The 26371-nt window shown below is 37.1% G+C and overlaps 1 long non-coding RNA gene across 2 annotated transcripts; it reads right to left on the minus strand.

The window, feature by feature from the left end:
- Positions 1-16076: 16076 nt before the first annotated feature.
- On the minus strand, positions 16077-23809 carry LOC144379930 (uncharacterized). 2 transcript variants are annotated; one of them, XR_013443481.1, is made up of 5 exons: positions 23672-23809; positions 23203-23262; positions 21356-21443; positions 20105-20242; positions 16077-16162 (listed from the first exon to the last, which is right to left on the minus strand). It is a non-coding gene; the product is annotated as an uncharacterized LOC144379930 (long non-coding RNA). The 2 variants fall into 2 exon arrangements; XR_013443479.1 differs by having other exon boundaries at positions 23200-23262.
- Between the last annotated feature and the right edge of the window lie 2562 nt (positions 23810-26371).

Below are 26371 nucleotides of genomic sequence, written 5' to 3' on the forward strand. Positions count from 1 at the left end.
AGTAGGGACCCGAAAGGCTACGTGCACCCTGATGTTTATAGCAGCAATGTCCACAATAGCCAAACTGTGGAAAGAGCCAAGATGTCCATCAACAGATGAACGGATAAAGAAGAAGTGGTATATATATACAATGGAATATTATGCAGCCATCAAAAGGAATGATGAGATCTTGCCATTTGCAACGACGTGGATGGAACTGGAGGGTATTATGCTGAGCGAAATAAGTCAAACAGAGAAAGACATGTATCATATGACCTCACTGATATGAGGAATTCTTCATCTCAGGAAACAAACTGAGGGTTGCTGGAGTGGGGGGTGGGGTGGGAGGGATGGGGTGACTGGGTGATGGACACTGGGGAGGGTATGTGCTCTGGTAAGCTCTGTGAATTGTGCAAGACTGTTGAATCTCAGATCTGTACCTCTGAAACAAATAATGCAATATATGTTAAGAAAGAAAAAAAGAAGAAGAATGTAGCAGGAGGGGAAGAACGAAGGGGGGGAAATCGGAGGGGGAGACGAACCATGAGAGATGATGGACTCTGAAAAACAAACTGGGGGTTCTAGAGGGGAGGGGGGTGGGAGGATGGGTTAGCCTGGTGATGGGTATTGAGGAGGGCACGTTCTGCATGGAGCACCGAGTGTTATGCACAAACAATGAATCATGGAACACTATATCTAAAACTAATGATGTAATGTATGGGGATTAACATAACAATAAAAAAATAAAAAAAAAAAGCCATCAGTAAGACTTCAGAATTTGAAGATAGAAAACATTTATCAAGTGTACATAAAAAATAGTGATAAACATGTTCGATGGACAGATAATATATATTAGATAGAACGAAAGACATATATTTAAAATGAAGCCATGAAGGTACACTGCCAGATTCAAATGTTCATGATAGCATAGATATTTCTATTAGGGAATAAATCTAAACCATATCCTCCTGATCTAGGGAAAGAAAAGATCAAGTGTAACAGAGCCTTAGAGATTTGTCCATAACTTCAAGGATGGCATGGGCAATGGCAAGTGAGCAATAGAGAGCCTGATGTGGAGCTTGGGTCCAGATAGTGGGAGGTCCTTTGACACTGAAGGACAATCGAGCTCACGGTCTCAACTCTCAAAGTCTTTTGCCTGTTTTAAGGGCACCGAGGCATCATGCTTTCCCATGGCCATCCATGTTATAGTCTTACCCTTTTTGTCATTAATGATCAAAGGCCAACTATACAAAAATTTCCATATATACATTTTTATTTAACTGCAACTGACAAAAAAGACATGTTTGAACCTCCAACAATTTATTCACTGATATTGACCTATGCTAAATATATTTGCCATTCATTAATGCATTGGTATGAGTAAGTGAGATATATGTGCGACTATTTTAATATCCACAGTCTTGTTCTGTTCATGCCCTCTAAAATGACAGTCTACATTAAGCAAAATCACTGTCATTCCATGCACAATCCCTGCACATTCCAAGCACAATCACTGTACTTCCATGGGGTGGAATGTGAGGAGCTGGGAGGAAGTCTTGTACTCACTAGGAGGAGAGGACAACCAGACTGAACACAGAGTGAAAGAGAAAGAACAAGATTAAAGGGAATCTGTATGTGAGAATTTTTGTTCTGTTGTTGCAGGATAGAACTAACTGAAATGGAGAGAAAACAAGTACTTAAATGATCTCAAAAGGGAAAAATGTGTATGTGTGGGGTCAGAGATCTAACTGAAGGAACAAATTTTTCCTTTAGAAGGAATAACCAAGAAATCTCAATTGGCAAAAGTTAAATTATATGGATATTATTATTAAATTTGAGAAAACACAAAAGTCTAATAAGATAATGAGTGAGATATACATTACAAATATTTCTTCAGGTCATTTGCTAAGTTTCTCAGGGGGAAAAGAATCATTGCTAACAAGACATGTTATACATTTATAACTTTTTCAGGACTGAAAAACATTGCCTAAAACACTTCCAACACTATGGGATGTGACTAATGAGCCATAGGAATTTTAAATTAAACCCCCTTGTCTTCTTAGTTAAATTTAGCACAATTTACATATAAAGACAGATAAGAAACTAGTCAGCTAGAGTAAAAGGACACACAATTTAGATGGCTGGGAGCCTGTTTTAGAAAGATGGTAGAAAGTCTTAAATATGCTATGAGGGATTTTTTCTAGAAATGAAAATCTGGGGAAATGGGGAGGCAGAAAGCTTAGATCATCTTGCCAATTCTCTGGGATCAAGTGAATAAACTCCCTTGAGGTTCTAACTGGGGGAAAAAATAGAGTAGTCATAGACCTACACCACAGCATGAGGTTTATATGAAGTAGTATTTATCACATGTAATTTTAATAGGGTTTCTGCAAATACAGAGCAGCATAAACTCTGAGATAGCATGAAAAGGTTTGGCTTACTCTATTTACCTTATAACTCAATTCTTCAAATAGTGGGCCCAACAGTATGATAGCCACTAAGCTCTGCAGGAGGGATATGGTGCAGGATAAGACAAAGTCCTTTCCCCAAAACACTCAGCATATATTTTGTTGAAAGTCTTTGGTATTTTACAGATTTATTTTTTTAATTGGGAGTTGTACAGTAGGAAATTCTGCTTTGTCCAGATCAGGAAATTCTGCTTTGTTAGTCAGTCAAAATAAGAATATAGCTGACCCATGTTGATCAAGGGTCAACTGTACTTTTTACTACAATAATTATTTCATTAAAACAGGACACACCTCACAGAATAAATTATAGTTCTATAAACTGAATCAATTTGGCTTTATGAAAATGTGCTGTAGTGTCTTATTTTTCTCATTTTGTTGCAGACCTCTAGAAAATTCATCAAGAACTTCACTAATTTGAGAATCACTAAGTTTGACACATAAAAAGGGTTTGCAGTGTTATGCATCTTACTTTTTCAATGGGAAGAATATGTCCGGTCACTGAACAGACAAGGGGAGGGAGAAGAATGGATTGCATAGGCACAAACATACCTGCAAATCATCTACCAACAAGAGATAAGTAAAGATAATGTCCAATTTTAGAATGCAACATGTTTCCTGGGGATTTCCTATCCACTTTTAATATCTGTATGTGAATTTTTAATCAGATAATTCTGTAACATTTTGATAAAATCTGATGCACTAGTGGAATTTGCATTTTTACCGGGGGAACAGACAAAGGTAATCTTGGATTGCTAGGGACATACCTATTGCAAAGCTGAGCCGGAATACGTTTTAGGACCACATCAAAAACTAATTATGTACTATACAGTGGCTAACAACAACATAATAAAAAAAAAAAAAAACCCACTTATCTATCTATAGCACCCCTAGGGGAAAAAAAAGAATCTGAGGACCACATGGGGTTGTAAGCATCTGGAAGGCAGGTCATAGGAGAATTGGAAATGAGAAAAGATCAAGGAAAACATTGGGAGCGAGCCCAAGATAACCGAAGAATTATGAATGCTTTTGTTTTCCTTCTTAAGGTTCTGTTCCAACTCTTTTTAAAATAATCATCTCTTTTTTTGACAGGACCTTAAACAGATACATACATTATCGAACGGATAACAGCTAAGTAGTTCTGGTTGAAGTGGGAATGAAAGACCCAACATTCTAGCTATAGGAGCTATGCCCTCAGCAATCATGGTCGCCTATGTTCAAAACCAATGATTTTGAAAGGAAAATGTAGACAGGATAATAAAAACTGCAATAGGCAAAAACTCAGAGAACTGGTATAAATATTCTGAATGCATGAAATGTAAGGAGTTATTTGTATTCTAAAACTATGTAGTTTTGCAAGCACTCACATTTAGCCTTAATTATCATGCAAGGCTGACATGTAAATTCTAAGGTGGCAGAAGGAACAGGAGGTTGGCTAAAGATGATAAATTGAACATCTACCTTTCCCCAGCACAAAATTTATTCAGGGTTATGGATTGAAGGTTTATGTTCCCTCCAAATTCATATGTTGAAATCCTAACCCCCAGTGTTGGTATTAAGAGGTGGGGCCTTTGGGATGTAGTTACGTCATGAGGGTAGAGCCTTCAGGAATAGGATTAGTGCCTTGATAAAAGAGACCCCAGTGAGCTCCTTGGCCCCTCCTATCATGTGAGGATGTAGCAAGAAGACAACCATCTATGAACCAGAGAGCGGGCTGAATCTGCCAGCACCTAGATCTTGTACTTCTTACTTTCCAGAACTGTGAGAAAGAAATATTTGTTGTTTATAGGCCACTGGTCTATATGTTCTGTTATAGCAGTCTGAACTGACCAAGACATTTTTCTTTGAAAGCAGATACAAGGTAGTGGTTGTTGGGGGGCGGGGGGGAGGGGCGTAGGCACTGAAAAACATTGCCTGAAAGCACTTCCAACACTATGAGATGTGACTAATGAGCCATAGAACTTGATTGGGATAAGTGTAAGATCGGGGGAAAGAGGAAGTACTTAGAAGAAACTTTGAGGAAAAATTCTGAAAGAGAGAAAGCCAAAGAAACAATAGCCAAAAATATCTACACAAGACAGCTGTGGGGGTGAAAGTGGCTCAGGCTTCGAAAACCCATATTCAACACGACAGTGAGCAGGCATCAGCCCTAGTGGAGTCTCAGGTATTAATTGGAAATAATTAATTGCAATTCAGAGTAGCCAGGCTGCATGACCAATTTACAGGTGTTCCATAAGGAACTGTTGGAGAGAGCAGTGGGGAGGAAATAATAAAACAAATAAGAAGATTTTTCATTACTAAAGAAATGAATCTTGAAGTAGAAATGACCTACATGCTAAATTTTTAAAAAATAATTTGAAAACCTTGGTTATAGTTTTTCTTCAAAACTATAAAATCAAAATCTACTTGCTGTTATGAGCGCAGAGCAGACATCTACAAAGAAAAAGTAGACTATATCTACACCTCCCCACTCCAAGATTATCACCTGGGTTAGCTAGTGTTAACATGATGTATTCTTTTGTTTTCACTATGTTCTCTTAAAAAACATATACATACCAACCTGCAGAGTAATTTTCCTAATTTCTTAAACAAAAATGGGATCACACTATGCCATATTTTCCTGTCATTTTCCTTTTTTAGTATAATCTGAACATCCCTTTGGATCCATTGATAGTGCTATAAGGAAGATGTTCATTCTGCCTAAAATATTCTTTTCCATTATCTTCATGAGGCTTTCTCAGTTTGTTCAGGTCTTAGTTGATCTCCCTATCTATCATTTTCTATCATATTGCCCTGTTTTACTTTATTCTTAGAATACAATCATTCTCTAAAATTATCTTATTTATTTATTTCCTTGTTTATTTCCCATCCTCCCTAGTACATGAGTCATGAAAGGTACACTTTCCTGTAGAACTTACTTTAATGTCAACACTTAAAACAGGACATGAACACTGTAGGTATATGTTAAATGTTTGTTGAATGAATAATTAATAAGCTCATTCCTTTTTTATGGTTGTGTAGCATTTCCCAGCATGAGTGTCCCTTAATTTATTCAACCTGTCTCCTATTAATTGACAATATAGTTTGCTGATTTATTTTTGCCACTTATAAAATGCTACAATAAACATTTTTGTACATATTTCCTTATATATCTGTGGTTTTATTTCTATTTGATAGATTCCCTAAACTGAGATTACTTGGTTAAAGGATATATGTGTATGTGTGTGCGTGTGTATATATGCATATATATAAATATGTATGTAATATAGTGTATGTAAATATATATTTAATTTTAATAGATACTATCAATTCTGTTGCAAAGGGCTCGTAGTATTTCATCCTTCTGCCAGCATGTATAAGAATTCCCATTTCCTCACCTTCCCATCAGCGCTGGGCACTATATATTAAACACATACACACATATTTTTTGCCAAATGCATAGACTAAACAAAGTATCCTGTCACTGCTGTTTCCATTCCCATTTTCCTGACTGCTGGTGAAGTTAAACATCTTTTCATATATTAATATCTCTCTTCCATTGCTATTCCCTCCTCTGTGATTTGATGGTTTATATTACTGACAAATTTTATGGGTTTTTATGTACTTATCCATTTATTTGTTACTGCTGTATATATTACAAATATTTATTCTCAGTCTTATCTGTTCTTAACACTTAAAACAGACTTTGTTTATGGTATATTTTTCCATGTAGAAAGTTCACATTTCTTTGTAATCAAATCTCTTAATCTTCTCCTATAAAGTTTCCTTTATTGCCTCTGAGGTTCTCCCCACCACATGGTTATACAAATAGTTTCCTAATTGTTTTGTGAATATAGAGTATCTTTTACATTTATATCTTTAACCACCTAGAATTTATTTTTGTAAATGGTGTAACAAAATAATCTATTTTTATGCAGATGGGTGGCTAATTACGTCGAATGTATTTATCAAATAACAGGAATGAAATACCATCTTTATTATATATTAAGTTCTTCCCATTTATGCAGTTTGGATCTTTATTCAGTCCCATTAATCTATTGTCTATTCTTATTTCAGTAAGTTTCCTAGGTATACAACTTCGATTTTTGAAGTTTTGCATTATATTTTAAATCTGTTTGGGTAAGTCCTTCCTCATTAGTCATCTACTTTTAAAAATGTTGGGCAATTTTCTATTGAAATTTTAAAATAGATTTAATCTTTTTTAGTAGGGATTCTGATAGGCTTAAAATTAATTTTATATAATCATTTGAAAGATTGACATTTTGATGATACTGAGTTGATGCTCTGGTTGGTTTCCCATCATTTATTACTCCTTCTCATGGCATGAACTCTACTTTGAATTCACACATAGCCCATACATCCCTTCAGCTTGGAGAGATGCTGAATCCCTCTGTGTCTCTCGGATAGGGACATGTTCCACCCAGTAATCAGCATAATCCCATCTCCTGGCCCTTATTTATGGACAGTCCCCCAACCCAAACTGGGCAGTGAGGCACAGGGAGAAAGTACTTGCAGGTTTTTGAGAAAAAAATGTCCTTATTTCTATAAAGGAGCTCCCATATGCAACCTAGTCTTTCTTTCTTCTTCAAGTCAGTAAGGAAATCTACAACCCTAACATTGTTGGCAGTGCCTGGCAATCCCCAGAGGGAGCAGAATGAGAATGAAACTGACCAGATAGAGACAGAACAAAAACGCAAAAAGATACATTGAGCCACAGAACTTAACTCTACACTTCCAATTTGTAAACCAATAAATCTCCTTCACTTGTGCTTCTTAAATTCAGTGTGAATTAAGAATCACTTGGAAGGCCTAAAACATAGATTCCTGGGCCCCACCTCTCAAGATTCTAATTCAGTAGTTCCAGGGTAAACCCTGAGAATTTGCATTTCTAACAAGATCGCAGGTGATGCTAATAATGCAGCATGCTCACTGACCATATTTTTGAGAAGCAGTGCCCTGATTGTTGCAGCCAGATAATACTGAACCCCGTATAGATTATGTTTTTGTCATATACATACCGATGATAAAGTTTAATTTTTCAATTAGACACAGTAAGAGATTAACAACAATAACTAATAATAAAATAGAATATTTATAACAATATACTATAGTAAAAGTTATGTGAATGTGGTGTTTTGTTATCTCTCAAAATATCTTATTGTCCCTGTACTCACCCTTCTTGTGATGATGTTAGATGATAAAATGCCTACCTGATGAGATGAAGCGGGGTGAATGGCATAGGCACTGGGAACTAGCCTTAGGCTACTATTGACCTTCTGATGATATGCCAGAGAAAGATCAACTGCTTCTGGATGGCCACTGACCATGGGTAATGGAAACTTCAGAAAGTGAAACCACAGATAAGCGGGGGGGACTTCTGTACAAACATTTTTTTAACCTGTGTGTAAAACATATGTGTGGGTATGACATATATGTGTAATGTATATCTATAGTTTGGGGACATTTATTAGTGTTCAGACAATTTCCTAAGATGTTAATAAGAAATGGTTTGCATTATAATCTCTTTGATTTTCAACATATAAAATCTGTCACATTCACGATCCTGGCAGAAACCAAACAGCACACTAAATTTTTCATTGATGAAAGTTTAATGGGCTATGTACAAAGAGGACTTAACAGGTTTAAAGGAACATGGTTGAGATGGGAAACATTCAAGTGAAAGATCAAAATAAATATTCTTCATACATGTAGAGACTCACAAAGATTATTATCATGAACACCCAAGACACCAGGTTGGCTCAGTCAGTTAAGTGTCTGACTTTGGCTCAGGTCATGATCTCGGGATCCTGGGATGGAGCCCCATGTTGGGCTTTGTGTTCCAGTGCAAAGTCTGCTTGAGATTCTCTCTCTTCTCTCCCTCTGCCCCTCCCCCAACTCGTGCTCTCTCTTGCTCTCGCACTCTTCTCAAATAAATAAATAAAATCTTAAAAAAAAAAGTAATGACCCCCAAAAGGGAAAAGATGGATAGAGAAAAATAATTTCATGAAATGAATAACTGAATCTAAATAATTGAGGATACCATTTAAAAATAATATTCTCATAATATTACTCATAATATTCCAAATTATCACATTTAGTGGTGACAAGTGAGGAGGATGAAGAAAGGTAGGCAAGATTCCCATTTTATGGTAGGGAATAAATTAATATGGCTAAATCTAAATAACAATAGAAAAATGAATTGAAATAGGTACATTAAGATTTTAAGAATATACACTAAGCAGAGAGAAGTAGGATTTACAACATCAATCCACAAATGAGAAAAAGAAAAAGAAACAAGTATGCTTGATAGATCAAGTTCAAAAAAGATAAGAAAAACACCACAACAGAGCAGAAGAGTATGGACGATACACAACAATATGGTAAGGAAAAATTTAGGCATTAGAATTCATGCACACACAAATGGGTTAAATGCTCCAAGTCAAAGTTTTTTAAAAAGGTAATTATAAGGTTTTTTTCTTCAAAGGAAAGAGAAATATCTATGAAGTAATGCAGTAGACTAAAAATTAATTGATGATAATGAAGTAGTAGGCAAATACTAACTCAAACAGAGCAGTTATCCAATTATTGAGATTGGACAAAAGAGAATCCCAGGTAACGTTCATTAAAAAGGAAAAGGAGATACATTGGATGTGATAAAGCTAGAGGCCCATAAAAAATACATCAGTTATGAAACTGCCCCATGGCTTTGGAAATTTTTAAAGTATAAACTATTACAAAAACCAAGGGAAATTGACAATTTCACATGGTGGGAGAAATCAAGTGATTAGGTGACTAAAAATTGAGAAAGATGTAAATCAAGGGTAGCAAACATTTTCTGCAAATACTTTAGACTTGAGGTTAGGTGGTCTTTGTCACACAACTCAACTTTGTTGTAACGTGAAAGCAGACAAAAATAATACATAAATGAGTGGGCATGGCTGTGTTCCAATAAAACTTTATTTTCCAGCTGTAGAGGAGGAAAAATAATTTTCCCTCTACCCTTGTGAGTTCTTGGCCAAGACCCCTATAATAAAAGATTGATTAACAAGAGGAAAACTAATAGAAGTTTATTAACTTCTCATGTGTACATCAGAGATACCTAGGAAAAGTGAGTAATTTTCACAGAGGTGGCTTAGAATTGAGGATTAAATGTCATCTTAAAGGGTGCCTGGGTGGCTCAGTCGATTAAGCATCTGCCTTCGGCTCAGGTCATGATCTCAGGGTCCAGGGATCAAGTTCCTCATTGGGCGTCCTGCTCAGCAGGGAGTCTGTTTCTCTCTCTCCTTCTGTGATCTCTGTCGCTCTCACTTTCTCTCAAATAAATAAATGAAAATCTTAAAAAAAAATAAATGTCATCTTAATGGGAAGATGGGAGGAGGGTTATAGTCCTCTCAGGGAAGAGTAAATGATTTTTAAGAGAGAATAGATGAGAGGTATGATAGTTTGTGACAAAGTCTGTCTGGGCTAGGTGTCAACTTCTAGTCTCCTCTCCTGGGATGGGTCAATCTTCCCTGGTTGATGAAAGTCCTGGGGAGGGGATCTATGACAATCAGGTTCCTTTTGGAGGATTTATCTTTAAGCAAATAAGGGGAGTACAGAGAAAAGCTCTACCTGCATGTACTATTTTTTAAGTGCATACAGTTCAAAATAATCAATATACCAAAGTGCATATTTTGGGGTGGCATGTCCTGAACTCCTACAGTCTTATTTTGGGGTGGTACATTCTTCTACCCTTCATGACTAAAGATGACACAGATTTGGCCTATGACTGTAGTTTGCCAACCTCTGATAGAAATGATTTGAATAGCATGACAAGAGAATTGACTTATAAACATATAAGCAACCACTAAAGAAGTGAGACTCATAGGATACAATTAGGAAGCAACTACTTCCATCCCAAACCACCACTCTGTTGGGCTAGTCTTCCCTTTTCCTGGGGTGAAATCTATCATTTTTCTGATCACTCTCAGAAACTAAAAAGTCCTTCAGACCCTTTGAATCATAATGCATACTTCATTCAATAACTAAATGTTCAGTCCCATGCAGTAGTTGAAACTTGGAGCGTGATTTAATGTTAGAACTTCTGCCTCTTCTCCACCTGTCTCCAGTCTTGTTGGGAAGCCTGTGGTGGTAAAACAGGGAGCATGGTTGACTTCTGCAGTATTGTCCTAGCTTGAGATTCTATTCCTTTTTCCTCCTACTCACTGGGCTCCTCTAATGTGGGAACAGGGAAGGGAAGAAAATTAAGGGACAGAAAAAGGCTTTCTTTACTGGTGTTGAGTCTGGCCATGGAAGATATTGAATCTCAGTCTTTCTTTCAAGGATGTTGTGCAGGTTCTTCTGGAGCCATTCAATCACTGGGTCCCTTGATGCAATTAAAAGCATACCCTCTTGAGTGTGACTGACGATCCAGCCTTGGGTCCCATTATGCTTCTGGCCTCTTTCCACAGAGGTCACCTCACCCAAACCCCAGTAGTTATCTTGAACTATTCCTAAAATTACCCCAGCTGATTATTTCCTATGATCCACACCCGGTCGAGTTTAAAGAATGTGAGTGCGTGAATTGTGATGCTAAATTCCAATCACAGCCACAGTATCTTGTCTGCACCAGTGAGCTAAGATTGTTTAAGTGGTATAGCTATAAAAGCTATGGTAATATGGGTGTGGGTAGCAGAAAGAACATACCTGTGCTAGTAACATCGAGGGATAACACATTAGGATTAGTTTACATATAGCCAATCATAACCAAGGGTCTGAACAGGAACCACATTCCTAGGGGAACCAATTACAGAAAAGGAGTTCCTTGCTACGGGTGGGAATAAGGCATTTCACAGTTCAAAGGCACTTTTCTCTCACCCCAGGGCCCCAGTTGTTCCTCTGTTCTCCCAACACTTGAGTAATCTGGCCAGATGAATGCAGATCTCATTCTGACTAACAAGGGTCATTGTGTGGGACCCAATCCACAGGGATGGCCTAGACTGCTCTTGGGGAGAGAAGCCCACCACACAGGCTATAGAGGGACTTTACCAAAGTACTACTGAAAGTTATATGCATGTGCTATGTGCATTAATAGGAAGACTTAATTTGAATTGATTGAATAATTTTACACTGATATCTTTTTTAGGTTGATAATCCCATAGAAAATGTAAGTAGTTTGGAAAGGTTGCCTTTGATCAGTTTTCACACGTATGACAGTCAGTGGAGTGAACGTCACAGTTCAATGTCAGCTTCAGTCCACTCCCTGCACATGTAGCCTTAACCATGAGACATGCACATTTTTGGCCCTGTTAGTGGAAATTCTCTTACCATCCACTTTAGCTCTCTACTCTGATGACACAAGGAGCTTCACACAATTTGCATTCTTGAAATTTCTCAGGAATGTGTCTGATATTCTAAGGAACACATACCAAGCTGTCTGGGTGGTCTCAGGAAAGTCTCTTCCACACTAGACTTAATGTAAATTTAAAGCATTTCTCATCCTTCCACAGAGGGGTGGGTGGTACTCAATATCTGTCAACAATTCTCCCCAGAATTAAGCCTCCCCCCCACCTCTCTTTATCAAACTATCTCTGGCTGAAGTCTGGGTCTGCAGTTTACATGAGCTGGACTCTTGGTGGGCAAGAATTGCAAAGTTGATTCCAGGCCCTTCTTTGCAGGAGTTACATAACTGGATAGAGCCTCTCACGGTACAATATGAGAATACTTGCTGCTCAGTTTTTGTGACGTCAGCCAGACCCGAGGTAGAAAGAGTTCCAATATAACATTGTGTTACATGGAAATTGTTCAGTATCCATGGAAATTTCATTTTTTAAAAGACCATGTAATCTTTTACACAAGGGAAATGTCAGTGAGGAACCCAAATCAGAAATCACTCAGGGTACATTTCAGGCAATAAACTGTGAAAATAAAGGCAAATATTTATTTAGACATCAGGAAGACTTCTCTAAGTAACCCCAGGTTAACTTGGGAGATGAAAGCTAAAATTAAATTCTTAGTAGAAATGAGCAATGAGAATACTATGTGGCTTATCATGTGAATGTGATTGAAAGCATTTATTAGGAAACAAATAGAGCTAAAATAAGGGTACAAATGCCCTGGGACAGAAAGGAAAAGACAGGTATGGCTGTTGCAATGTGCCGTCAGGTTACACCTGCACACGGTTGGTTGTCATAGCAACAGCTCAGATAAAAAAGGTGGATTACGAGGACATGAGATTGGGTGCCCATGGAGTTGAGACTAAGCAAGATTATGGGGCAACATTGATCTTCTTAGACATCCAACGGAATAAAATGCCATGAGCATTACTAAATTTGGTCAGCATTTTCTCCTATTCGCTTCTTGAAGCTATTGCACCGTTGAAATAAAACAAAACAGAGCACACAAAAGTGAGCTTGTGATTGTATAAAATGGAATTAAACTGGCTTAGGTAAAGGGCCAAACAGATTGCAGTTAAATGAAATGCTGGTGTCTACAGTTAAGTAATTCCATCCTAATTCATTTCGTCTTAATAAAACATTTAAGCATACACATCATGGATATAAGGTCACCCACTGTTTTGAGTCTCCCAAAAAGAAGCTCATAGCTAAATTGTAAATTAATTTAAAGGGTTTTATAAAATTGTAAATGTTTTGCTGAGCCTTTAGAAATGTTCCAAGGGAAATTACTAAGAATGCAATAAAAATATTTTTAACAAGCTTAAACTGGCAATTTAAATGATTATTTTTCCAAAATCAGCTCAGCATCAGAATTTTTAAAGATTTGAATCCATTTAAAGAAAGAAAAGAAAATAATATTAAGATATTGTTGCTTTTCTCTCCCTATTTTACCCTGAGTAAAAAATTTCAAATAATTCTTGAAAACAAAACCAATGTATACTCCTTTAAGAAGGTCAACCCGATTTATGAATTTTTAAAAAATGCTTAGGTCTATTTTATATTGATTTTAATTGTGTCTTATTCACAAGTTTAAAATATCCAGTCAGACTCTACTCAGTTTTTGATTACTGTTTTTATTAATTCTTTCCAAATACAGCATTGATTGTGATAACAATGCAATGCAAAGAAATCAGTCTCATCCTGCTGAAGAATCAAATTATAAATATATCATAGAATTATACACAAATGTAATAAATAATTTAACTAATTAATAATAAATGGAGTAGTTTAGATTCATTCTTTTTTTCCCTTTCCCCAGATTGGAAATGTAAGGAGAGGGGAAATAAATTCTACTGGAGGAAAGGAGAGTCAGAAAGACCCCACAGAATGCATAAGTCTTGAAATGAATCTTGAGTGATGCAGTGGTGTTTACCAGGTGGGCAACAATTCTGTGTGCATGGGTGCCCCTTTTCACGAGCTCCATCTCCTCAAGTTAAAGAGGGAAGATCAGGGTTGTGGAAACTGAACCACTATGTATTACGTGGAGTAAATTATTTTGGGCATGTCTCTTGACCTCCCAGCTATGACCCTCACGTCCAGTGCAGCATCGCATGAGGGAACAGTTCTCTCTAGCATGTGGTGAATGTTGGCTCACGTACACAGGCTGTGTTAGCGTTGTGTTGCAGTTGTGCAGTTGTTTACTCATTACTCTAATCGTTATCATACCACGTCCACTGAAACTAGTCGTCAGTTAACAGTGCTTCTAACCTTGTCAGAAAAGGGTAGATAAAGTCACACCAAGAACGGTTTTAAAAGCAACGACAGGAGTGGAAGAGGATACAGAAACTAGGCAAGCTATAATATATTACGATGTTTTACAGGACAAAAGGACAATATTTATTTGAAAATTTAGTAAAATGCAGAATATCCACCCCAAAGTAGGCTCTGAGTAACTTATATTAAAACTTATTCCTCGCAATTTATCACACTTTTTTTTAAAGGACACTTAATTAAAAAATTCCTATGACTAAAGAAATTACTTTTAATGAATTCCAACTAAAGACTTATGAATACTTTTTTTATGCTCTATGGCTTTACCTATACTCACTTCCCTGAAACATTCCTTCTTGGACATAACTTTGGTTAACCTGGGTTTTGTTTTAATATTACTTGCTAAAATCTACATCTTTCTCTCTCTTTTTAAAAAGTATCTGACATCAAAGCATTTTTACTCGTATTGAAAACCCTTGTCAACTGCTGTTTGGTTCTCTTTGGGAACATCACCAATCCCCCTGGACCTAGGCAAACTTAGCCCAATATATTCCTTTCCCATGTTCTCCTATTTTATTTCCTGCAGCGTCTGATGTAAAACAGATTTTAAAGCTCATAATAGAACAGAGGTCAACATGAAAGCTTCTAGGAGCCTGGCCTTTGGTTTTGCTTCTGGTCTTTATTATCACAACAAATAGTTAGTTGAACTATTGTTTTCCATGTCGTATAAAAGCATTGGAATGACAGCTCTTCTTTTTAAGCCTAGATGAGGATTTTCAAAGGAATCTCAGATATGTAAGAACAGGTATAAGGGAAAAAATATAACAGTAACAAAAAGGAACCAAAATGAACTGTTAACGGTCTTAATGTTTCTAAATCTGGGAAGCAACAAGTCTACCATCTAACTCCCTACTCTTATCCTTCTTTCCTGTTTTGATCCAGAACCTATCTTCAAACAGTCTAAGGCCAACCCCTCCACCTGTTGTTCCGATTCTGTCCTCCGCTCCTGCATTTGGGAACATACACTGAGCATTTTCTTTTTTTCTCTTCTACATAATCAGCCTTTAAACACACCCCAGTCTCATCCATTTCAAAACAACACCCGTCTTGCCCCATCTCCATAGCATCCACAGCATCCACCTACTTCTCTTCTCTCCTCTGCAGCCAAACTTCTCCAGTGGGTGGTCTATTCTCTCTTCATTTCCTCGCCTTCCTCTCCCTCTTTAATCCATTCGGGTCTGCTTCTACCAGCATCATACTACCAAACGGCTCTTACTAAAGTCACCAAATCCAAAGACCACTTTTCAGTGTTCCTCTTTTTTTTTTCTCTTGTGTTTTTTTATTTTATTGTTATTTTAATCACCATACATTACATCATTAGTTTTTGATGTAGTGTTCCATGATTCCTTGTTTGCGAATAACACCCAGGGCTCCATTCAATACGTGTCCTCTTTAATACCCATCACTAGTCTAACCCATCCCCCCACACCTCTCCCCTCTAGAACCCTCAGTTTGTTTCTCAGAGTCCATAGTCTCTCATGGTTCGTCTCCCCCTCCGATTTCCCCCCCTTCATTTCTCTTCCTACTATCTTCTTCTTTTTTTTTTAACATATAATGTATAATTTGTTTCAGAGGTACAGGTCTGTGATTCATCAGTCTTACACAATTTACAGCGCTCACCATAGCACATACTCTCCCCAATGTCTATCACCCAGCCACCCCATCCCTCCCACCCCCCACCACTCCAGCAACCCTCAGTTTGTTTCCTGAGATTAAGAATTCCTCATATCAGTGAGATCATACCATACATGTCTTTCTCTGATTGACTTATTTCACTCAGCATAATACCCTCTCAACAGCAGTCAACTGAGAAGGGCCCACCTTCTTCTTGAAATACTCTCATCCTGGGCATCAAAATCCTACAGGAAATTACTAATCTCATATCAGCCCTGTAGATCTATCTTTCCCACCTTCTCCCCAGTCCTTCCTTTCTTCTCCCATTGTCCTCTCCTAAATCTGAGAAATCGTAGGTTCTTCTACTATACCATCCTTTGAGATCTGAAGATGTATAGTCTGTAGAAAGAGAAAGAAAACAATAGAGGGACTCAAGAAAATAGTACCAAGGAAGAGAGGTATTTCTGTAATAAAATGTTGGATGGGTAGGTAGCAATGAGAAGAAAAAAGTCAAATACATTCTTTGTGAACAAAATAATTTTATCCTTTCATCAAGCTTCTTTTCTCTGAGTGAGATGGAAAACCACTGCGATAGTTTAAGAAAGACACATTGGAGCAGGTGGAATCTGATGGAGATGGAGCAAGATTAGAAAGAAATTGTACTGAATATTTAATAATTAACTAGATATTTGGGCATCTTCAAAGTTGTTGACACACTTGCAAATAAGGGGTAGAGATATTTTGAAAATATTCTTAATGGCTTGACTTTCTCTTTGGATAAACTCATCCATTCCCACATCAAGATGGATTGGCTCTAGGCAAATTACTTCTAAATATATGTTGTCAATCCAGATACTCTCTCTGGATGATAGATTTAGATATATACTCACTATTTGATATTTCCACCTAGATGTATAAACAGACTTATTTAATTCAAAACAGAACTCACAATCCTTATTGCATGTCTTCTCTGTCCTCCTCTAAGACACATTCTCTTCCAGGGTCATTTATCACCCTGAATGCTATCCTTGTCTATTGAGTTGTTCTACAAGGCTTGGATTCATCCACCATTAAAAGAAAAATAATACAACTTACAGTCCTGAGCCAGTTAGAATGTTTGTAGCTACAAATAACAGGATACTAACCAAAGTGGCTGAACAATGAGGGATGTACTATTTTGTATAACAAGAAGTAAGAAAGTAGTAGTTTCCGGGATAGCTAATTCAATGTGATCGGCACAGTAATGATTTCCACACCTCCAAAAAGCTTCCCTTAAAAGCTCAAGGTGGTTGGTGCAGCTTCAAACATTTTGTATGATCACAATGACAATTGACCAAAATTACATAAAAAATAAAGAAATGGAAAAAGAGATACCAGGATCATGCTATACCAAAAGAAATGTTATGTAGCAATATTAATGTCAAGTGCATTGGCACTGATTCTGGAATAAAATCCCTTGGGTTTGAATTCTAGCCCTACTAGATGTTAGCTGTGTCACCCTGAGCAAATTACTTAACCTCTCTATGCTTCCATTGCCTTTTTACTCTGACCAATTGGTTCTTAGGAAGGTCAGTCACAACACATAGCAGTCTGCAGATGACCCTGGCCCAACAAGAACAGTCCCACAGCCTCTGGCCACTGTGCTTGGTCCAGAAGTCAGGCACACTTACCTGAGCCAGGCCAATCAGAACCTTTACTGGGATTATTTCCAATAAAGCCAGGAAGAAGATCATCTTCCCTGTGGAGCAACTGAACATGCCACGACCTTACTCCACCCTCTACCTTTATGATATAAAGGAAGCTTTTTGAACTGAAGAGAGAATGTGGCAGAATAGAAACAAGCTAAAATGAGAGCTGAAGAGAAAGACGAAGAATCTAGATAACATTGTTAGAGTCTAGCTTTACCTTCCCACTAAGATGAGCCACAGTTCATGCTCTTTTTGGCTTCAGCTGGATTAAAATAGATTTCATTTGCTTACAGAGAATAGTCCTGGTTAGCTCTCTATTTCACGGGTATAAGCTGGTTGCAACTATAGTTTTTAGCCCCAGTAGACATAGTAGTCAAATTCTTTCATATGTGTATGAATCTTGAATGCCCCTTCTCTGAACTTGGAACAGCAGCTGAAGCTCAAGGAATATGGACCAAGAGGAAGAAGTTGGACAGTTTTAATTAAATCATCTGAAAATAAGTCACTGGCATTATCCCTGGACACATGAAATCACATTAATCACTTAGCATTGTGCCTGGCACATAATAAGTGTTCAATAAAGACTTATTTCCCCTGGTAAAAACTTTTAAAGATAATGCAAAAAAGAAGTGGTCCCCATATCCAATACATATACAAATATCATTAGTCTCTTTCTCAGTTTGAAACTTTACTATTTGAGTTTGATGATAGGAAAAATGGACATCTTTTCTGGTCTTTTTAAACTGAAGATGCTATAAATTCTTTCTTCATAATTTCAGAATTTGTCAGTATATGTGACTGGCTTAACTATTTTATGTAACTACTTTTCCACTACAAGTTTATTTTACTATTTTTTAATACACACCCTTTCAAATTTACTTAGAATCCTGTTGCAGAGCATCAAAAAGTTTGAATGATCTATAGAATATATCCAATCCCTTACTACAGTGCCCTATTAATATATAAAAAATATTCATGGACATATTGGACAGGGGGGAGAAGAAAATAGTATGAAATAAATTTGAAACTGAAGACTTTGAAAATACAATGTTTATTTAAAAGTACATAGCAAATAATGCTCCATGAGTGTGTTCCTTACAAACTAACCACTCCATCCCCAACCCAAGCAACAAAGACATCTCAAAGAAGAAATCCTAAGACAAAAATTGGACTAGGAATCAGGAATTATATAATTTTACTCCTGAATCTGACACTGACCATTAGAAGGAATGATTTTGGATGAATTATATTCTGGACTTCATTTATTCATCTGATTTGGAATATCATAGTCCCTATAGGTTAAAAAATAAAACAAATGGATTCTATATGAGAATTCAGTGATTCTCATAAGGGCAAAAGCCATGCAAAGAAGTCAGATGAATGATTTCTTTTGTGTCTTTCCAACTTCCTTGTGGGTGTTCTTTTATTAGGTATTATTAGTAGATAACAGGCTTACAGTTGTGACTCTTCCAAAGAATATTTTCATTTTGCTAGGAGTGTCCATCATTCAAAGGAATTGGAATCTAACCGTGGGACTTAGGGCCCTACCATTGGGAGAATTCAGGTTAGTTAGGGGAATATTGGGGAAACATGGAAAAAACAAAAATAATTAGGTTTATCTAGAGCTCATCCAACTGTAATTAAACATGAATTTTTAGTCAATGACAAATCATTATGAAACTTAAAATCTTGATGGAGCTTTTCATTAATATCCCCAGCCTATTAAGTTTTCCATCAATTTTATTGTCATTTTATAAGCTGGGATTTGGACTTTTTTTCTCCCCCCACCCCACTTTCTTTGGAGGCGGGATGGGGCTGTCTAAGGGAGTGGAGGGAATGTTGCGGTTCTAGCAGGCAGGGCTGGATTTCAAAATTGTTCCTGTAACTGGAGGGAGAATATCCTTGCAGGTATTCCAGGCCATAGCTCTCTGAAAGATCCTCCCACATGGCTTGCTTAGCTTTTACTTTCGTTCTGTATTAAACAAAAAGTCATTTGAGGGCTATTTAATGCTCTGGTTTGTGTTTTCCAATACCAGATAAAAGTTAAACAGATGAACCATTTGGGGGGTAAGGATTGGGAAATCCACGGCTGCTAAAATGCTTTAAAGTTTCAAAATGGTTTTGTTTTTTTAAACCCATTTTCCATGTTCCAGCAGCTGTGGGTTTTCCCAGGGCTCCCCCTGTGGCTCAAAAGGGAGCTGCTTAATGCTTAACAGATGAGCCAATTGAGTTTTTAAATGCAAAATTAAACTTAAAGTGCACAAAGAGCACAGGGGAATCCACAGCCAAGAATAGCTGAAGGAGGCGAGTGAGCCGCAAGCACTGGGCTGGGGAGATTCAGCCTCTTTGGAAGCATGCAACCTGCAGCAAATGGGAGGACGGGGCAGGCACATTTATCTGTTAATCAATCCTCCAACAGGCTGCAATTATACTCCACATTGCCAAAAGTATTTCATAATTACTTTCCTTAGATTTATTTATATATGTTTACTTTTTTCTTTGAGAAGAGGAAAAGGGGAAAAGAAATAGATGGATGGGCTCTATGGAATACAAGGACAATTATATTTTGATCTCCATGGGGTTTGTTCTCTCAGGGACAGTGAGAGAATTGGGTCCCCTCAACATTTTTCCCTCAGATCCCCGGGTGCTTTACCTTGTGCCCCAGACACTCAGCAAGAGATCATCCAGATACTCAGAGCATTCCGCTTTGAATGTGGGGAGCCAAAATGATTGTGGACTTTGGTTGGGACACAATTTGGGGAGTCACTGGATAAACAGTTTGATCATTCATCTAAATATGTGGACATAAGAAAGCAATGCATTTTGGTGCTTAAAAGTAAGATTTAGCAACTTTTATAAAGTATTCTCTGATTCAAGACAAATCATCCTAATACCTTAAAGAAAAAAATCTCCTTTTTAATTGTATAAGTGCTTACTTAAGAGGCTCCCAACATCATCAAGACTAAAATTCCATAGGCATACTCTCTTTCACTGAAGGTGATAAAATTAACTGTTGGATTCCAAATTGTGAAAATCTTCGGGGGAATTGATCTCATGATTTCAATAAATTTTTCACAGAAATAAGTACATTGGCATTCCAGAATGGGATACAGTGAATCCTTGTTGTGTATTGCATTTTAATCGCATTTGAGGAATATTTGGGATAATCTACAAAAGTGCTGAGAAATGACAAACCCTCTGGAAAACTTCTGTTGTTCAGATCTTGTATTCATACTTGGCTTTTAAGCTAGGAAAACATTGAAAATCCTCTAATAGCTCACTTTTGGAGAAATCATTTTAAGAGATAGTAAACAAAAATCCTGTTAATGCCAGCACAAACTTCCCATTAGGATACCAAGAAGAGGGTACTAGAAAGCTTCAAGTTCACATTTGATGTATCACCAAGTTCAGAAATGACTAGTGAAGTCACAAGGTTATTTAAGCCTAAAAAAGTACACAAGTGCATACACATATATGTTTCTGTATGTACACGTACACACACACACACACATTTCCAACCTTATCTAAAGCTACCTGTTCAATTACAAATTACATTCCTTAGACATCTTTTTATCTCTTTCAAACTTTCAAAGTCAATTTTATTATTTTAGGTTTTGTGATCAATCATGGCTCATTCTCAACCCCCAGCCAAAAAAGGAAACAAATAACCCAAACCAAAACCAAACAAAAACACACACCCAAAAAACAACAAACTATAAAACAGATCATTACTATTTGGTCTTAACCTTTCTGATGATATTTGTCAACTCTTAATTCTTTAATGGAACAATTACTTTACCTTAATCATTTAAAGTGTTAATTGTGAAACGGCAACTTCAGAAAGTAGAATGAGGATGAATATTCCTACTCTGCATTTGGGAACTGTGTATTCAGAGACTTGTACCTCTTAGGCAATCAAATCCACTTGAGTCATTGACTATATCCAGCCTTGTCAGTTTGCCGGAAGGAAAGATACTGATGAGGTTGGGCTCCTGCGAAAGCAATCATATGGTTAATTGCTTTAGTGTGAACCTAGCCATTGTGATTAAAGCCTAGGACTCGTGTTTAGGTAGAGCAGAGTCTCCATGCTTCAAGGCACTCCTTGGCAGATCTAGTACTCTCCAGGCCTCGAGAAAATGTGCTGAGGCATCAGCATATTTCCCTAAGGAGTTGCAGTGTTTGGGGGATCATTCAATCATTAGACCATATTCAAAGAAACTGGGTTAATTTGAATGTGTAATCATTGGATCACATATTCATATATTTGCAACCTCTTTGAAAGGGTGATCATCAGAATGCAGATTTAGATAAATAAGAACATATTCAAAACTTGACATATTATGTGCTTGAATTTAACGTGAAGCCGTGCACACCACCAAAGCATCTTAACACCTGTCATCTCATGATTATACACGCCTGTATACTCCACTGGTGCACTTTTCATGTATGTAAATTAAATAGAGAATCTGCTCTACCTTTTAATAAAATGCTATGGTTTGTCTTTTCAGAATTCCAAATTTAGTTCCCTCTCATAGAATTTGATTATCAACAATTTGATTATCAACAATTATCAACACACACAAACATATGTGGTCTAATTGTTGATAATCAAATACATGTACCTATATGGGTATACACACACACATACATGTGCACGTGTGTGAATATATCTATAGATTAACTTTAATGCATAGAACATTTCAAAACTTTTGCTTAATGCTTTTTTTTTTTGTAAAATTATATAGAATCAATATCATTATTCCTTTCCTCTCCAATGAAATGTTGGCTTCAGAGTCCACTTTTTATAAAGAAATTCTGAATCGTTAAACAAGTAGAATACTATCCCCCCTCTTCTTTTAAATTACCCAGCATACTTTTGGGGCTTACACAAGTGGAGGCTAACATGCATTGATGCATTAAAAAAACAGCTATCCATGTTCCAGTAATTCAAATCCAGCACCATTTTGAATAGATTTTTAATATACTCATGGGAGTCACGCAAGGGTAATTGATGATGATTTCAAATTCCTTGCATCTTATTTCTCTTAAAATCTATCCCATAATCTGTTACTACATTATGGGTGATAATATTCTGTTAATTGTAAAAGAACAATGAAGTTTTATTAATTTAACTGTATTTTATTGCTCCTCTCTAACCTCCTAAAAACTGACCCCTCTGTATAGCAGGTATTTTAGAAACCCTACTTCCTTAGAAATAGATGCAGGTATTAAGATTTTAAGAAATATTAACCCAAAGGGGGAGCATATTATGATATAGTCCTCATCATTTTGCATTGTTCTCCAAACAGTTGCCTTCATTTTCAGGGTGGATCTCGGAATGTTAATAGCGGACGCATCACGTGCAGAGGCTGGGAGCATGCAAGCCACGTTTGGCATATAGATTCTTTGTAGGGGAAAAATGTTACACAAAGCATGCTGCACCAAACGCTTTGTTGCCGACATGGAACCTTCCTCTTAGACCAGTTTGACTCGCTATTTTCTATCCCTGCAAAAATTTACTCATAAAAGAGTTAAATATTAAAATTGAATGGGAAGTAATAGGAAAACATAACCTCTATTCCCCAACGCAAAAATCAAATATGCAAATATGAAAATGAGGGGACTCTGCTTCTTCCCCTTCTACAACTGATTAAATTGTCACTGCTGGAGATTACATGGGTTTTATTCCCTTTACAGCCATATTCAATTGGACAGACAGAAAAATATATCGCCACAGACGAGACCCACCACCTGGGTACACTGTGCTTCCAGTTGCCTGCAGGGGCCTCGTCCAAAACTTTGCAGCTACCCCTTTAAAAAAAGAAAAGTATTAGATGTGATCATTCATGACAAACTGGATGATCTCTAAAGTCCTCTCCAACTTAGAGATTTCAGAAAGAAAAACTCCTCTCCTGACCAGATATTAGCCTGCAGTTTACTTCCCATGAACAAAACCCTCACTAGCACACTCCCCTTCTCTCTAGATCCTAAACCACTGCTCTCATTTTGCATGAGACCCTCATTTAAACAAACAAAAATTATCAGAGGCTCTTTTCTTTCTGTGTTTGCAACTGATTTCCTAGCTGATCGATCAATTTACTTCCTTGCTTCTCAGTTTTGACACTGAACATACCACCCCCCCCCCTTTTGCTCCCTTGTCCCTTCCAGATGGAGCTAGCTGATTCTTGCAAAAAACTGGATATAGAAACAGAAGAATTACCTTTGCTTCTCTCATGTCTTGATGCGGTTCCGATAGGGTTCTCACAGTCTGCCTGCATTTAATAGAAGTTAGTGCTCGGTGACTATGTCGCCTGGCTGTGTCATTCGGCACTGCAGGCTGGGCAGAGAGCTGCCTCCAGCTGCAGATGAGGGGCCTCAGTGTTAAGGGCGCACAGAACTAGTTTGTTAATGAGATCCTAGAGACGTACCCGCAAGGACAAGAGGAATTAACAACTAAAAAAAGGTGATAGGATGATGTTTTGAATTGGAGCATTTGGGCAAAAATATAACAACAGCAAAAAACCCAACCAATCAAACAGACAAACACAAAAACCCAGTGAGCAGATGCTTCATTGCAAGGACAAGTGAGCAGGAACAAGTCTATTTGCCTGTAGATTTGTGGTAGATATACATGTACTACTTTGCTGTAGAAGGGAAGGAATTGATCCCCAAAGAATTTTTAGGTGTCTTTTTGTCTAGCTGGAAACATTCTGGTGGCTGTTGTTGTTTTATCCACTCAGCAAAATGACTTACAGATTTTTTAATTATATCAGATCTCTACTTTATCTACTGATAGAACTACAATTTGAAAAAAATATATCTTCTCTGATTGGGTGGATGCGTAAACAATCAGGATTTTCATTTCTGGCAACCAGATGGGTAAATTTATAATGAAATCAAGTGATTTCTTTGTGCCCCAAACCTAGAATTCCATATGCATTTAAAACATAGACCTGTATATCATGCTTAAACATAGCCTTCTGTTTTGAGAACTGGAAAAGCATTGCTTTCTAACATCGTGTATGCCCTTTTCTTAGAATAAATCTGCTCAATTCAGATATCTTTTTGCTGTCAAAATTAAAAGCAGAGTTATGCATGTTCCACTGGCTTGAACACATGTACACTTCAGCCCTGCATTCTCAGTGTGTGCTGTTTTCCTGCCTTTCCCATGTTTCTTTGTTTTTCTTTTGTTTTCTTTTCAAGACTTCCCAGGGTTTTTGTTTTATCATATTGTTCTCTTTGTATTGTTCAACTGCTCTTTGACAAAAGTTCCACATTTAATCTAATTTTCTTGTTTTTGTTTAATTTCCCCATAGTTTTATATTGTTGGTTTTTCTTCTTTCTCTTTTTTCTCTTCTGGGACATTGTGCTTATTTGTAAAAATACAATTCCAAATGTCAGAATAGTACTATATGGACAAACTTTTCTATTGAGTGTCTTTATCTTTTAATATTTTGGCTTTTGTCATCTTTATTCTGTCAACCAGTACTGGCCCTTTTAAATCATCTTTTCATCTATTGCATTGCCTTTGCTATTACTAATATCCTTCTTTTTCATTCTTCTCTTGGTGTTTTAATTTCCCAGGCACCTAGTTATTGCTAAAATGTGACCACCATTTAGTCAACACTTAGCACAAGCCCTGTGTGCAACACTTCATACGTATTCCTGTGAACTCTTGCTACAACCCTGAAATGTAGGCTTTCTCATCCCCATCTGGTACTGGGCCTGATGAAAGGTATCGCCTTAAGACCACACAGTAACTGTGATAGCAAGTATTTGTTCCCAGAACTATTAGGCACCAAATCACCTTCTCTTTCCACTAAATCATATGAAGGCAAAACATCAAAGGTATGTTTTGAAATTCTGTTATGGATAGGGGAAAATACGCTCGCTTGTTAAACTTCACAAATACATGCTCACTTCATTATTTGTATGTACTTATACCTGAAATGATTAAATAGAAGTCACTCCTTATGTCTTCTTTTTAATAGCATTTAACGACGTCAGTTTTACTTGTGATTTAAAAAAGAAGTTCTAAACTCAAGTTACTATCTTTAACAAAATTTTGTACTAAAACTAGGTCCAAATTTTCTTTGTACATACACCAATTTACTAATACATGGTTGTAAATGTAAACAAATTGTAATAGCAAGTTCCTGTTAGTAAAACAACCAGGGAATGGCAATTCTAGAAGCATGAAGAGATCGTGTTGTCTGCAAACATATAGCATGATATCAGGCTTTCCAGTAATGACATCAGTGATCAAATATGTTTTTACAGTTGTCAAAGTAGTGGATCAGACATTTAATCCCGGCCTGTTTGCAGCTGCTTTTCTCCAACCTTCCCTCCCTATATTACATTTGCCTTTTGGGAGAATAAAAATATTATGTGTTCCTTTATGTTCCTCATTCAGATTTAGAAACTCTCATACTTTCTGCTATGATGATGACATGCAGGTGTCATTCTCTAAACAGGTCCGTTTGCAAGTTCCATTAACCCACTGTTTAATCATTACCACCTCCTTCATCTTATTCTTGCAATGATACACACACACACACACACGCACATATATTTAATAAGCAGACACTTATATTTGATATTCCAATAGAAGTCTCTAAAATTGCTCCAGAAGTTATATTTCTAGACTTTGGACAAACGCTTAACAAAATTCTCTTTAATGGATTGCAGTCCTGAAAGCTGTTCTTGTACTAAGCTGCAATTAATGTTTGTACCCAGCAGTCTCCTAAGGAATTGCAGAAAGAACAAAGTTAGCAACTAGCAGACCCAAAATAGCTAGAGGGCTTTGACCACAAGGATAGGATAACAGTAATGCAGTGAGTAAGAGGAAAGACTGGGAAGTAGGGGAAACTTGACTTTGAATTTCAGTTCTATCTGTTGCCACTTTTGCGGTTTAGGCAAG

This window comes from Halichoerus grypus, chromosome 1 (assembly GCF_964656455.1).
Source record: "Halichoerus grypus chromosome 1, mHalGry1.hap1.1, whole genome shotgun sequence".
Lineage (NCBI taxonomy): Eukaryota > Metazoa > Chordata > Mammalia > Carnivora > Phocidae > Halichoerus > Halichoerus grypus.